Consider the following 12,225-nt stretch of genomic DNA (forward strand, 5'->3'; position numbering starts at 1 on the left):
CAGTTCTGGGTGGATCGGGGAGCACCTGTGAACGCTGTGTGTCTGCTTATGACAGCTTGACAAAGGCCCTGTTTGGCCGAAACGTTGCTTTTGTTTGTTTTCGCTTAATAAAGTGTCCTAGAGACTGGAAGCTGTTTGGAGTGCTGGGATTCCTTTTCTTTGAATGCTTATGACACGGCTTGGGTAATAAGCAGCATTTAACGATAAGTAATTAGCGAGATCTTTAACCTGAGTGCTGTTGGTAGCTATTGAATACTTCAGAGCAGTCTGGTGACACTTTCTCGAACATCCAAGAGGGAGTCACTGGGTTCTGTCTATGAGACACATATAGTGCTACATGTAGTATGGGCGATCAGACCTACTTCCACATACTGACATTATTTTCTGGGTGACAGATGGTGCCCTTCTGTGGCACCTGGACCAAGAGCCGGAGCTAGTCCCTTTTGCACCCGAGGCAACAATGGAAAATTGCCCCCCCCAGCTATTTTTTTTTTTTTTTTTTTACAGAGGTTGTTTTATTTACACTGCCCTTACACACACCTGTCCATAAATACACATACACGTTGCCTTTACACACAACTGCCCATAAACACACACATACACTGCCCTTACACGCAACTGCCCTTACACACACACCTTTCCATTAATATGCATATACACATACACCAGCTTACAAACATACAAATACCTACACTGCCCTTACACACGCACACACACCAGCTTACAAACACACACCTGCCCTTTAACACGTGTATACACATACACTGCCCTCACACTTCCCTACATTTACACACGCACATATACACACACACACCAGCTTACAAACACAGAAATACCTACACTGCCCATAGACACACACACACACACACACACACACACACTGCCCATACACATACACACACACACTGCCCATACACACACACCAGCTTACAAACACACACACATACACAGCCCTCACACACACCAGCTTACAAACACACACCTATACACAGCCCTTTCTCTCATCTATTACTTTTCTCATCTTCCATCCTGTGGTGGGAGCTCGAGGTCTGTCACTCCAGGCCTCTGCTTGACATCATATCCCGTAGCTCTGCATCATTTGCCGTCGCATAGTGGTTAGGGAGAACGGAAGACGAGGTCTGAATTGACAGACCTCACGCTCCCTAATGTTGGGCCGGTTTGAGGGGGATTGTGATATCCCCAACCAGCCCTGCTCATCGGGCACCTCCACCCCAGACCAGGGCTGATGGTGCCTGGGTGCGCACTGCTCACAGGGGCGCCTGATGAGCAGGGCTGTTTGGGGAGAGCACAATCGTGCAGTCCCCTGAAGACCGGCACAGGGGAGGGGGCCTTTCCGGTCACCCTCTCCCATATAGAAATGGTACTGTCCGTGATCTCCCCAAGCAGACCTGGGGGCTGCAGCTTCTGATCGGGCGGCTGTGCACCCCCTCGCAGGTGCGCCCAAGGCGAGTGCCTCACTCGCCTCACCCTTGCTACAGCCCTGCCTGGACCAGGAGAATGCCAGCTGTCACTCCAGAAAATATGGTGTCCTCCAATGAAAGTAGGTCCCAATGTAATGTAAGAAAATACCCGCAATGTATAAGTAGGTTGGACCCCCACCCACTAGGGGCCACAAAAAAGACCCTTAATGCCTGGACATACACAGAAGAACTCTACATTGGCATTGAGAACCGTAGCCATAATGGACTACATACATTGGGAATTAAACAATTATATTGCCATAGCAACAATTAATAATAATAATAATTATTATCATTCAAGAATTATTTCAAAACTGTATGTATATTTAGTTACAAAAGTATATTCTGTAGAGTACGTTGAATATCGACACATGTAACATTTAATGTAATTATGTTGTAGATCTTGGTTTTCCGGGGGCCTTCATCTCCTGAAGAGCTGTTAGACGAGGTCTCTCATTACTTGAAGTCGTCCAGTCCAGACGCCGCTACCCTCATAGCTCCTCTAAAAGCTGCATCCATTGATTCATGTGACTCAATAGCGAATGTGAAGGTAACCTTAAGTTTTGGTATGATTGGGATACTGCAGGTTTACCTTACCAAGAGACATACAAAAATCACAAACAGTAGGAACCAAATTCATAACTTACCTCTGGCTCAGGGGGCATAAGATTGAAATGTTGAGATACATCTGATGTCATCAATACAGTGTGAGCCAGGAGAAAGAGTCAGAGCAAGCTATAGGTAAAGGGCCACATTTTAAATTTAGTTTCAGAGGGTATGCAGAGCTAGTGGAGGGACTGACACAGTGGGACAGCTAATGATGGGACCAGGGCCGGCCTTTGGGGTGTGCGACCGCCGCCGCCGCGGGGTCCGACGCCGCTGCCGCTGGGTCCACTGCCGCCCCCTCTGTACCTAAATTAAAACATCGGGGTTTTTTTTTAACTTTATTTAACATCCTCCATGTTAAATAAAGTTTTTTTAACTTTATTTAACATGCAGGATGTTAAATAAAGTTAAAACACACAAAAAACCCCCCAATGTTTTCATTTATGTCCCGTGCAGGGGTGCCGAGCGGTTGCTTGTGAAGTTTTCAGCAACCGCTCGGCGCCCCTCACGCTCCGTGACTCCATCGCGGTGCTGCGTTTTATGCTGAGCGCCAGAATATTCCGGCGTTCAGCTGTGAAGCGCGCACCACGGGAAGACAGACGCCTCCCGCTCCCACCGATGGACTCAACAAGGTAAGTAAGGGGAAGGGGCAGAAGGGGGGGTCAGTGAGAAGAGTGGGGGTCAGTGAGAAGGGGCAGAGGTGGTAGATAGTGATACAGGGGGATAGATAGTGAGAAAGGGGAGTTTTTTTACAAGTTTTTATTCCTTTCTTTTTTGGGATGGGGGTGGCGCCAGAGGAGTAGTCCGCACAGGGCGCCAGAACACCTAAGGCCGGCTCTGGATGGGACAGGGACTAATACTTATCGTACCCCAATCAAAATGTCTTTAGACAACGTCACATATTATATGACTGCACTTATTGTACCTCCCCTTTTATTATACTGTAAAGCGCTACGTAGATGCACAAACACGTAGTAAAAAATAAATATGCGTACATATACATTGTACTGTGAAAAAGTATTTCCACTCTTTCCTATTTTTTCTGGCTTTTGCATATTTGTCACATTGAAATGTTTCAGATCATCAAACTAATTTTAATATTAAATAAAGATAACTCCAGTAAAACACAAAATGCAGTTTTGAAATGAAGATTTTATGTATGGGAGGAAAATGCTAAGCTATCCTACCCAACCTGGCACTATGTGAAAAAGTAATTGCCCCCTTACTTATTGAATCAATTAATTAACCAAATTTAAATGATAATTGGGTTCAATTTCACTAGACACTGATTACTGCCAGCCCTGCTGAATCTAAATATCAATTAAATAGAATGTTTTTTGCGAAGTGATGTAGGCTTAAAGGTCTTAGAAAGCAGCACATGATGCCACAATCTGAAGAAACTCCAGATCAAAGAAGAAACAACTGGGAATCATCCAAAGCAATTTCTAAGGCTCTGGGACTCCAGCAAAGCACTGTGAGAGCCATTATCTACAAATGGAGAAAACAAACAAAAAGAACACAAACTCTTGTCTGACATTTGCCAAAATATATCTTGATGATCCTCAAGACTTTTGGGATAATATTCTGTGGACTGATGAGTCTAAAGTGGAATTTTTTTGAAAGACATGCTTCCTGGTAAATCTGAAGTAAATCTTAACACAGCATTCCATAACAAGAACTTCACACCAACAGTTAAACGTGGTGGTGGTGGTAGTGTGGTGGCCTGGGGCTGCTTTGCTGTTTCAGGGCCTGGGCGACTTCCCAGAATTGATGACACCATGAATTTTGCTCTCTACCAGAAAATCCTGAAGGAGAATGTCCAGCCATCAGTTTGTGACCTAAAGCACAAGCGCAGTTGGTTATGCAGCAGGACCGTGATCCGAAGCACATAAGCAAGTCCACCTCTTAATGGCTCAAAATAAACAAAATGAAGGTTCGGTGCTACCAAGTCAAAGTCCTGACTTAAATCCGTTGGTAATGCTCGAAAACCTTCCAATGTGGCTGAATTAAGACAACTCTACCAAGGAGAGTCACCAATATTAATAATAATATTGCTATTTATTGCAAATGTTTGATTGCACTTTTTGCGCAAAGGATGGCAACCAGTAATGGCATTATTTTTTCACATGAGTAAAAAAGGTTTTGATGAACTCTTTACCTTCAATAATTAAAATAATGATTTAAAAGCTGCATTTTGTGTTTACTCAAATTGTTTTATATTAACATGTAAATATGACTAAAAAGGAGAAATTGAAGAAATTAGGTAAATACCGTTTTTGAGTAAATGGTCTGAAAAATATCCCTCGTCTTATATTTATTATAATCAAACCTCAAATAGAGATCTGACTACAAGACTAAGATCCAGATTCCCCGCAGCGCTGCAGGGGACCTGAATCCTTCTCTCTGGCAGCCAGTGGCTTCTATGACAGAGCGCCGGCATCACATGACCTTCCAGTGCTCCACCAAAGAAGCCCTGGCCCTTTTTATTAACAGAGCAATTCTCTCTTCTGCATGTGGTCTGGCAGCTCTTATAACATGCTTTTCCTCTTTCTGTCTAATCTTATAGATCTGTCTGTCTTCCTAACTTTGCTTTTCTCTGTATTTACTAAATGCTTCTTGTTTTTTACTATTCTGGCCACTTCTGCGGGGTATCACAGTGTTTTCTTTAATGTTTGCTCTTACTGACCAGCCTAATAAAACTTTGTTACCTTCAATAATTGAACTTTTAAATAATCTCATTCCTCCTGTACTCCATTAAATGGCACCAAGTAACTTTTTTACACATTCTCTCATTTTCGAAAATTCAGCAAGGGTGTGGGGGCTTTAGGGTGACCAAATTGGCCTTGTTTTCCAGGACACATATAATTTTTACATATTGCTGACAAAACCTGCAGTATGGGGCATCATTTTATCTGTGCTGGCAGCATCAATACACAAGGGGCAGCTGGGGCCATTACATAAATCAATACTAAAAGGAGGGGCTGGCTGGGGGCAAAAACACAAAAGGGGGGGTCAATGACAAAGAAGTGTGGGGGAAAAACATTGTTTTTATTGTTGTAGCTTAGCCCATCCAGATGTGTGACAGAGCCTGTCCTGGTGTGTGTGTGTGTTTGGGTGTCGATGTGGAAGAGCCTGTCCTGGTGTGTGTGTCAGTGCGGCAGAGCCTGTCCTGGTGTGTGTGTTTGGGTGTCAATGTCCTGGTGTGTGTGTTTGGGTGTTGGTGTGGCAGAGCCTGTCCTGATGTGTGTCCCCGTGTGGCAGAGCCTACCCTGGTGTGTGTGTGCATCTGGGTGTAGATGTGGAAGAGCCTGTCCTGGTGTCTGTGCTTGGGTGCTGGTGTGGCAGAGCCTGTCCTGGTGTGTTTGTCGGTGTGGCAGAGCATGTCCTGGTGTGTTTGGGTGTTGGTGTGGCAGAGCCTGTCCTGGTGTGTGTGTTTGGTCATCTGTTACCTGGCACTGTAGAAATAAATTGAACTATTTAATTTTTACCATTTCAGAGATAAAGCACCCTCCTTTGTAGATCACGTCAGAGGACAAACCTTTCCAGGCCCAAAAATCAGAGGAGAAGTAAAGTTATTGTGTTATTTACTCTATTTCAATCTGCATATTTTATTAAAATTGATTAGTGACTTCAGGCATCCTGTGTATGATGACTTTTTTAGTGTACTGATGTACTCCCGATCCCATCACATTAGATTCTATCCTATATTATCTGCCTAGCACTGATGTCATCTTATCCAGTACACATGGATGCTGAGGAGTTAAGATTCTAAGAGTCTATTGTATTTATTTCTATAAAAAGGCCCACTAAAATCCTCAGCACCAGGCCCACGATGATCTTAATCCAGCCCTGCCAATAACTAATACATAAAGATTTTTGTATATTGTATATTTTTCATTTTTTAGAGTCAATTACCAGCCCCTGGCAAGTATGTCTTAATGGGAAATAGGATTAAAGCCATTAAAGGGAAATGCTCTGAAAAATACCCCTCATTTTAAAATCCAACCTCAAATAAGAGTAAGATCCAGATCCCCGCAGCGCTACAGGGGACCTGGATCCTTGTCTCTGTCAGCTGGTGGACATCTGCGCAATGTGCCGGGGCTTCTATGACGGAGCGGCAACGTGACATAATGTTTGGGTCAATATAGAAGTAAAGTCATGCAGTAAGAAAAAAAATGATATGGCTGTATTATTCCAAGAGAAAATGGAGCCTTTAGACAGTTGATACACTTTATTAGGCTGAAATAGAAATACATATAAAGTAACAAAAGCTCACTTGTCACTTATTTTGTGTGATTTATATTTATATGAATTTCTGATGTTAAGTATTTCTTTTTCTTTCTAAATATCTTACAGGGAGGAGAGAAGAAAAAAGACAAGCATTAGAAGAACAAAAGTGATACAATGTTGCTGGAACATGCATTTAACAAACCTCATTATACTTATTAATGCGCTTCTGCATGTGTGTTTGTAAATGGTCTGCAATGTATATACTGACCTTTACTTAAAGGTCATGGGTTTTCAGAATAAAACCTTAAACAAACTTGTTGAAGTATTCCAATATCTTATGAAATATACTGAGTACCTGTATATACACTCAATACAATCGTCTACAGCCTAGGGCTGAATATGGAGCAGCACCATAGGCTGGTACAAATGATCTATCAAAAAAAGACTGAGGGATCTATCAGGAAATAACATGGGGGCTCAATATAGAAAACAGAGGAGGGGGGGTATTATAGAAACATTTCCATAAATAAAGGCATTTCACAATGTATCAGAGGGAAGTTCGTGAAATCAAGGAGCTGAAACCACAACTTTCCTGACAAGTCTACTGTTGGTGAATAGCTACAAACAGCAGACTCGGGTGGTCTTTCGGGCGCTGCAGGCGGTCAGGCACTGTACCTGCGGGTCCCAGTAATCCCGCGCACTCCCGCAAGGCTGCCTTCGCGTTGCTCCCTCACAACATCTATTCTCTTGTTCCGCAAAAGGAAGCCAGCGGAGTCACGTGATTTTACGTCATGTCACATGACTCTGCTCAGCTCCTGGGTGGAACAAGAGAAGAGACGCTGTACGGGAGCAACATGAAGGCAGCCTTGCGGGACTGCACAGAAAATCTGCAGTACAGGTAAGGGAGTGGGTGTGATTGACCACATATGTTGCGGGAGCGGGCGGGATTGGACACATATGTTGCGGGAGCGGTTGGGAGTGGAACACACACATTGCGGAAGCGGGCGGTAATGGTCACAAAATCAGCGGGAGCGGTATTAAAAAACTAAAGGACCTGACTCTAAACAGGGCTTGACTGAGGATGACCAACTGGCTCTGGCACTTGAAGGCCACCAAATAACATTTGTGCAGAGATCAGCAGGATATGTGTGGCTGCGAGTAACGTTATTACAGTTTTGGAGTGTGCGGTCGCCCGTATCCATCGGGCAGTCACACAATAGTGGGATATGGCGGTATAGGGTAATTTGCTACCCCCACCCATTGTTTACATTACCCTTCATTGAACCAGTTCCCCACCTTTGTGTATAGAATATTTTTTGGGCTTGCCAACTTGCTCTCAGGTCCAGGAAAACTTTTATATTTAAAATCTGCATATTTTTAGGTATAATCATCACGCAGAAGGAAACATAACAAACCTGATGTACAATTGCTGAGTAAAGATACCACAACAATTTAATAGTAAAAAAAAAATCCCTGGCTGAATAATTTATTGGTGTTCCAGCGGCATATAGTGTAACAAAAATCACTACACAAAGAAACAAAGTCATTATTGAAATATTTTTCATATTATTTTGAAAACTGCCAAATTTTGTTCCAGGAGGAATATACAGACTTTATTGCATATCCGAGTACTTTTCAGGCAAAGTTTTTGGGGTAATTCTATCTCTTAGATCGGTAGCAGATGTTTATTCCAGGGACTTTGATGACATTAAAGACATAAAGCTCAGGTACAGGTAATTTATTGCAGCTAACAAATTGCAACTGGATAACCTGGGCTTGTTAGGGAGTCATTGTTGGTCCTTGTGATTAATAGCACTGTGGGTTGTAGTTTTGAAAGCAACTTCCGATACAGCGATGGGCGAGAGGGCAGTAAAAGCTACTGTCCTTCCACATGTCATTTTATTTAGCAGCAGACCCTACAACTTCTCCGTGGCTTACCTTTGGTGGCAGTTGTTTTTGTTCAGTCCCACAGGCCACGGTTCCAAATAAATATTTCCGAATAAAGGGACACTTCAGTGGTAGTTGTCAATGTACATATGATACCCATTATTAAGACGGGTTGAGATGAGGTTCCAGGCAATTTTCACCACTTATCCCCACAGAGCCGGCATAGCCTGGGTAATTTAATTGCAAGTGACCCCCCCACCCCATAAATCCAAAAAGAAAAGGAATGTCCGTCTCTTTAACAAAGCTTGTACAGCTTGACCGTTACCTTGCCCTCTTGGAACTTATATGTTGTTTAAATATCAGCCTTCCTTTTTATTGCATTAACCCCTTAATGATAAGACTGTACACGTTTGGGCAAAGGCTGTTTTAATATTTTTGCGGTCATTTTGTGCATCCGCACACATTATATACACATTTTACCACAAACATTACATATCATATATTATATATTTTTGAAAACTAAACCCCAGGGTATTTCAAATATTGATATTTTCATTTTTTATCACCAGCCTTTCTCAACATTTGCAGTAGTATTTTTTGTGTTTTTTTCCACACACATTTATGTATGAATTTGCAGCTCCTGGTATATGTTACTGTCAAAAAACAGCCCAATTTGTGTTCAGCAACACTGAGTACAGGGACACCCCCACGCATAGGGGTTTGTTGGGTTGTCTGGGAGGTAAAAGGCCATCTTGGCAAGGTTTGCATTTTTCTTTCAGTTTCAACATCAGTCTGTGCTGCCAGGCCTAGTAGACTTGGTTTATTGTGAATCTAGTGTTTAGCCAATATGTGTGTAGTAGATACATGGAGCCGTTACCCTTTCAGTCAGAAATGGTACGAGGGTGGAGTGGCGAGAGTTAACGGAGTTTAAATAAGATGCGGTGTGAACCCAATGAACCATACATGAGGTTTACTCCAGTCGATTAGTTTCTTTGTGTTATTATGGGACTCATTTTGCCTAAACCATTCCAAGTTGGCAAATGGGACACCTCTCCTAGCCAGAAAGGCACCATTTTGACCCTGCAAAGAACCCTCCAACAAACAAAGGCGTTACAATCTCAGCCCCTTTTCTACTAAAGGTTATATTTAAAAGATTAAATCTAGATCCAGGGATCTGGGGTCCTCATATGTATATTTGAGGTGCCCACATTTTTCCTAGCAGAATGACATCAGACAAGGTTGGGTTATCTCCAATCATTTAATCGATAAACTAATGTCTGCAGTGTTAGATCACAGACTGACCAAGGAAGGTCATTATGGAAAGAGGCATTTCTGACAAGTCTGGATCTGAAAAAATATAACCTTTATATTCTGTAACTGGATAGAAAAACCCTTTGCTAGGTGTCGAATAAGTGGCCCAATCTCGTAGCTCCTCCTATTCTTCTGCGGACTGCAGCCATGCCATCTGACCTGCAGTCAACAGGTATAAAGTATTGTGTACTTCGATATTAAGGTGTCCTTATTTTGGTGGCCAAGATCTAATTTTGCAATAAATCGCCATTATTCTTGCCAAAAGCTCTTCCGGGAGTAGAATAAAGTACTTCTGTAAGTAGGATTTCTATTAACTGTTCTCCCTTTTATTTTTATCTGCTTGGTGTGGCTAAATTGTTAATATCTGTTTTTGTATTTACTGTGAATATTTTTTATTTTATAATAAATCATTCATTTATTAAGTTCCTGCCTTTGTCTGGTATAAGAACCACATTTGCCTTGAAGAGAGTTATTTAATAATCCGTAGTCTTCTTAGATGCTTGGCTAATCTGCATGTTTGGATATCTTTCATAAACTATTTGGGGACAGTAGATTAAAAAGTAAATTGAGCGTTTTAACCAGGTTTGGTGGCAGCATTACCTATCTTTATATCAGAGTGAGAGGTGTGTAAGCGGTGCATTTAATTATTATTTTCCAGTCTAGTGAAGACAGATAGTGATTTAGACCCTCTTACCGCAAAAATAAGTCACGTGCCTGCTTGGAGTAGTGCGCATTCCTGCCATGTGCCATGTCCTATTTTTAGGAGATCTTTCAACCTGGCCAAGTCGATCTACCCCATCAAATCATACATTTTTTTAAACTACATACTCCATGGGCATTTACAACACCATTTTTTTAAACTCTTTCCATGTGATAATGTTTGCTCATATCTGATTTGTGAAACTGGATGGTTCTCCTGATGCTGACATCCGTGGCAAATTATTTTTACATGTTACACATTTTTTAAACTATTTTATTATTATTATGATTTTACGGATCACTTGTGGTTAGTGAGCTGGGCTCCATTGACTGCATGGTTGAATTCAGTGCCTGGACAGACCCTTGTGAAGTCATTAGCTGTTCAGTTGGTAGTGCCATCTTGTGAGTGGCAGCAATGGTGCTTAGAATAAAATCGGTCTGGGTGCAATGAAAAAACATTGTACAGAATTATCAGTAATCAGGTTGCCTTTATTCTCAGTGGAACTCAATGTATCACTAAATAGTGTTCAGAAAAGACAGAATATGGAGGCAGAGAGACAAACAGTGTGCCATGCAGTATACATTTATCGGCCAATCACAGTGATTGTATGACATAGGTGGTTGCTAATTGGTTCCTACAGACTGCCTTGGTTACGAGACAGTCTCCTGCAATGGGTTCTATACCATCAATATAGGTATGTTTTTGTGCGATAACATAGAACATGATTGATATTTTTACTGTTTAATAACTATGATTAATAACTCATTGTTAACTGAAATAAACAATGTGAGAAGTGGCACATGGCAAATAGATAGAAAAATAGTGGCTCTCCAGCTGTCATGGGCCTATGATTTCCTTGAGTTTAGTCAGAATCTTTAAGGATGAGAAGCATGCATATGGTCATCTGAGATTATGAGCTTTGTAGTTCTTTCTCAGGTAAGCATACAGCAGGGCAATGTCCTTTTCTAAACTTTGCTCATACCTCTTCTACTCTTTGTCTTCTCAAAAACTGTTTTATTGTGTTTTTCTCACACACTATCTTGATTATTTTTGTATCCTATAAATTAAATCCCATAATGATCAAAATCACCTGATTCCAAAATCTCACTACACAAAATAACCTCCATTTTTAATGTAAACAAATTGAGTAAATGAGACGAATAAAACCAACATTAGACAATATAGATTTAGAAACTTCACATTTATTTAGAAAAATTAAACAGAATCAGAAACATTTTGCAGTTTCCGGATAAAAACATTAAGAAGTTAAGAGACAACATGACAGTCAGAAATATGGCCAAAATAAGGGCTACATCTGGACTCACAAAGAGTCATCCTTCAGCACTCAGGAGAGGAAAAACCCCCATTATGGAGGAAACCTCTGGGGAACCGTGGCAAAAAGGACTGCCCTTCCCTCTGGGCTTAAGTAGGAAAATATAAAATGCCCTTAATTGTTCTTCAATTAAAATTACCATTAACAGTGTGTTTCTTTCAAATTATTATTATTATCATTATATTTTAGATTCTGCAGAGCTGAAAATTTTACAGATAACGACAAGTACAATACAGCAATTGACATACAGCTACAAGAGAAATAAAGCGGCCTGTTCCCGCAGGAATTTACAATCTATGTTTTAACAGAATGGAATTATTTGCCAAGTTTGTGTTCCCTTCCTTACCATCTGCACCCCCAAAAGAAACAATAATGGAAGAAATGTTGAGACCCTTTGCAAAAGATTTGTCTACAGATGTTGCTGTTATAATCATTTACAACCTTGTGACATAACCACCAACTCACAAGGTCAGCAACCATGGAATGGATCTTTTGCAGAAGCACAAATGGTACATGTTAATCTAATCAGCTACAACCTCCTCAGCTAGAACCCTCAAATTGCCAGGTAAGCATAAATAGAAAGGATGTTTGGCAGAGGCACTAGTCTTTAAAAAATGGTACATGAGTCAATCCTCTACTTAATTAGAACATTGTTAGCTAGACTCCTGAATCTCAAG

Source organism: Sceloporus occidentalis, unplaced genomic scaffold (assembly GCF_023333645.1).
Source record: "Sceloporus occidentalis isolate IW3139 unplaced genomic scaffold, rSceOcc1.0.p SCAF_153, whole genome shotgun sequence".
NCBI lineage: Eukaryota > Metazoa > Chordata > Lepidosauria > Squamata > Phrynosomatidae > Sceloporus > Sceloporus occidentalis.